This window comes from Elephantulus edwardii, unplaced genomic scaffold, assembly GCF_000299155.1.
Source record: "Elephantulus edwardii isolate Elephantulus edwardi_28Jun2011 unplaced genomic scaffold, EleEdw1.0 scaffold00138, whole genome shotgun sequence".
NCBI lineage: Eukaryota > Metazoa > Chordata > Mammalia > Macroscelidea > Macroscelididae > Elephantulus > Elephantulus edwardii.
The window spans coordinates 3080619-3084661 of NW_006399888.1; positions in this window are offsets into that span (position 1 = coordinate 3080619).

The window sequence follows — 4043 nt, forward strand, 5'->3', positions numbered from 1 at the left end:
TTCATTGTTGCACTGTTTTCTCCACCCTCATCCCCAGTTCGTTCTTCTCCCCCCCCCAACATCTGCTTTAATTGTCCAATTGCCACAGTGCTTGTCAAAGCCAGTTCTGATTAATCTCCTTTGTCAGTGTGTCCCTTGCCATTCCCTATCACTCCTCCCTGAGACTTCACCCTGATTCATAAGGAATCCTTGGAAGCAAGGATTCTGAAATACTCACACTGGGCCTGTTGTCATGAAGGGCTGGTCCTTGAAGAAGGACATCAAGCTGGAAGGGTGGAGGGTCAGTGCAGGGGAGGAAGACAGTTGACACAGTGACTGGGGCAATGGGGTCAGATGTGTGGGAGATGGTGAGATTAGCTCAGGATAGGGCAGGCTTCAGGACCATTGTTCAAAAGGCCGCTGTAGTTGACCTGATGGCACATAACCACAACCAGCAATGGCCCTGCCATTCACTCATCTGGTGACAGACCCTACACGTTAACAGAGATTATGATGTAATATTTTTAAATGATATGTTGCAAACACATGCAGCATTTCTAGAAGCAGATACACAGATTAAGAGAGGGAAATATCTTCTGTAACAGAATCCTAACCATTTTGTAGTAAGCGTGCTTTTACAGTTAAGTGTGCTTTCCTGCCTACATGAAAAATCCCCCAAAACCTCACTGTCTTCAACTTTTTCTGACTCAGCGACTCTCCACTGGGTTTGGGGGCTGTAAATCTGCATCGGAGGAGACCGCTCATTTTCTCTCTGAACGGCTGGTGGGAGCAGTGCAGTCTTGGGGTTGCAGTGCCACGTGCCACCCACCCGGCCATCGGACTTCCTGACTATCCACACTAGAAGCCAGAAACCAATGCTACTTAGTAAAGGCATTTGCTCAGATGACCAGGTGGGGCTGTCTGAATGGTGGTTATTCTTTTATTCATAACAAAAATAGGGGTCAGAGACTATGAACTGTGGTAAGTGAACACTGCTTTCTAGAAAAGGCTGGGGTGAACTCACCCTGGCTTGCCTGATGCCAACAGGCGGACCCTTCTTACTACTTTCTGACTACTGATGTGGTTTCTTCTTACTGTATCAGAGTTGGAACAGAACCATACTGACCCTCCAACGGGTTTTCTGAGGCAGAAAATCACACACGAGATTGCCTTTCCATCTCATGCACTGGTGGCATGGTAGTAAGGAATTCCACTGACTCGAATGTATGTGGTTCAAATCCACCAGCTGCTCGGTGGCAGGAAAATGAGTAATCCCATCATGCAAATTTACTGCCTCTGAAAACCCATTCGAAGGTCACTTAAGGGTCAATTCCGACTTGATGGTACACAACAAACATGACTATGGGAGTCTGGGCTGACTCTCAAATTTGGCCTGACAGTATTGCCTGCAAGCTGCAGTTTACTTGTTTGCTGTTTTCAGTGATATTACTATGTCCACACTTCATGCTGTCAAGGGTCTAGCACTCACTGCAATCAAGTCAGAAAAGACTCATAGCTGACCCTCCAGCAGGTCTTCAGAGGCTCTAAAGCATACAGGAGGAGACTGTCCAGATTTGAACTGCTTACCTTTGGCTTGGTAGCACAACTCTTTACCCACTAGGCCACTCATTGGTCAATGGATATCATGGTGCCCGGTGAGACAGGCTTCAGATCTTAAATAAGCAGTTGATTATGGGGTTTTGGAATTCTGGGGAGAAGATGTTGGAGATACAAATCTGAAGGTCTTTAGCGTAGAGGTGATAATAGGCTCATCAACAGTAGGTGTTATGCAGATGATAGAATGTTTTGTATAAAGTGAAGAGCTGAAGTACTTACTGAAGACCAAAGACTACATGTAGCAGCCTTCAACAGAGGTTACAACTCAACATCAAGAATACAGAGATCCCCACATCTGGACCTACATTAAGGTCAACGGAGAAAAGATGCTGTCAACAATTAAGTCTTCAATTAATGGCCACAGTAGCAGCAGCCAATAAATTAAGACTTGGTGCATTAGGAAAACACGCCGTCAGAGACCTCTTTAAAGTACTAAAATGCAAAGACTAATGGTTGCCTGAACCAACTCATGATCTTTTCAGTTGTTCTGTACGTATGGGGAGCTGGACACTGAGGAGTACTGAAGGACTGATGCCTTTGAATTGCGTTGTTAGTACTGAATACCCCGCGGAATTCCAAATGAACAAATCTGTCTTGGAGAAAGTGTGACTCGAGTGGCCTCTGGAGGCAAGGACGCTGAAACTTCTTACTCGGGTGTTACATTGTCAGGATGCCTCAGCCTGGCGACACTGAGAGCCAGTGAAAGAACTGACCCTCCAGGAGATGGACTGACTCAGTGAGGGCAACAACAGCCTTGAGCATGGCGGAGGTTGTGAAGATGGGGCAAGCTAGGACAAGATTTCAATTTGTTGCTCACAGGATCGATGGGAGTTGGACTTGGGATTTGAATTCCAAGATCTAAGAATTAAAGATCCAGTTATTTTCCTACCATTTAGTAGCTACAGGATAAATATATTTCCCTGATGACTTTTGGTTATATCTAGTATTTCAATTATGAGACAGTTCTGACTTACTGGCATTGAGGTGTGTTTGTTTTTTTTAACAGAATATTACAATTATGTGCAACCTGACAGAATGTTGTTTACCACTGTGTCAGAACCAATACATAGCTAACCCTCCAGTAGGTTTCAGAGGCAGTTAATCAAAAGAGAGAATGCCTATCTTTTCTGCTGAAGTAACTGGTGGACTAGAACCGCGTGCCTTTGGATTGGTAGTACAATTCCTTTCCACTAAGCCACGAGAGTTCCGACAGAATATGAGGATCCTGAAATGACCTTGGGAAGCAAGGCCTGACTGATATTTGTACATTTCACAATGTGTAGAGAACTGACAGCTCTCATCAGTAACTTTCTATGCTGTTCTCCCCACTCACACGGGGCTCCGGCCTCCTTACACACACTTCTCTGCATAATCTGGAATTTTGTTAAATGACTGTAAAACGTTGGTCCAGAGCTTAACCAGTCATTCAACCCAGCTGAAGAAAGCCATTCTCCCTGAAGAGGGCCAACTGGTAAACAACCCTTACTGAGCTTTCTGCACTGAAATTATCTAGCACTATCATTACTGATCCTCAGATCTACAATCAACAACCTTAGCATCACTAGTTAGGAAGTCAAGAGATGTACTGCATTGGGCTATTAAGGACTTCTCCAAAAGCTAAAGAGCAATGTCAGTTTGAATACTAAGGTGTGCCTATTTCAAGTCACAGTCTTCTCAATCACCTGCTACACATCAAAAAGGTGGATAATAAATACGGATGACAGAAGAATTGGTACCTTTGAGTTATGGTGTTGAAGAGTACTGACCCCATGGACTGCCAAAAGAACAGATATATCTTGGAAAAAGTGCAACCAGAGTTCTTAGAAGCAAAGATGGCAAAGCTTCGTCTCGCATATTCTGGACACGTAGTTAGGCGAGGGTAGTCCTTGAAAAGCAACAAACGGTCAACAAAGGAGAGAGACACCCCCAAAGAGAGGAACTGACATAGTGACTTCAGCAATGGTCTCTGGTGTGTCAGAGATGATGAGGATGGTCCAGGATAGATCTGGGTTCAGGTGGGCTGTTCCTGGGGTCATTATGAGTCATACTCAATAGCACCCCCAACAATACATTGCAAAAAGAGAACAAACTTTCATCAGATTAATCCTTCTTACCTTCTGTAGTCCCTAGGTAAGCTAAAACACCACAAATTAACTCATCACTGTTGGTTCTGCATTCCATTTCCCCCATGAGTACCCCCGCCCCGCCCTGCTCTGTCCCCAGCACACACACACTACTGAATGCCTCTCTTCATGACCACAAATGAGGAGACATTGTAAAGTGGCTTGAGTCTAAGATGCAATAAAGAACTGAAGGTAGGAACTGGTGGATCAGCATGACCGATTTCAGGAAAGTGAGCTGACTTGCTTGTCTCAGAACTAGTTCAAGAATTAGAACCAATACTTGAGCACCACAACAAGATAAAGGTAAAGAATCCAATAGAAAAA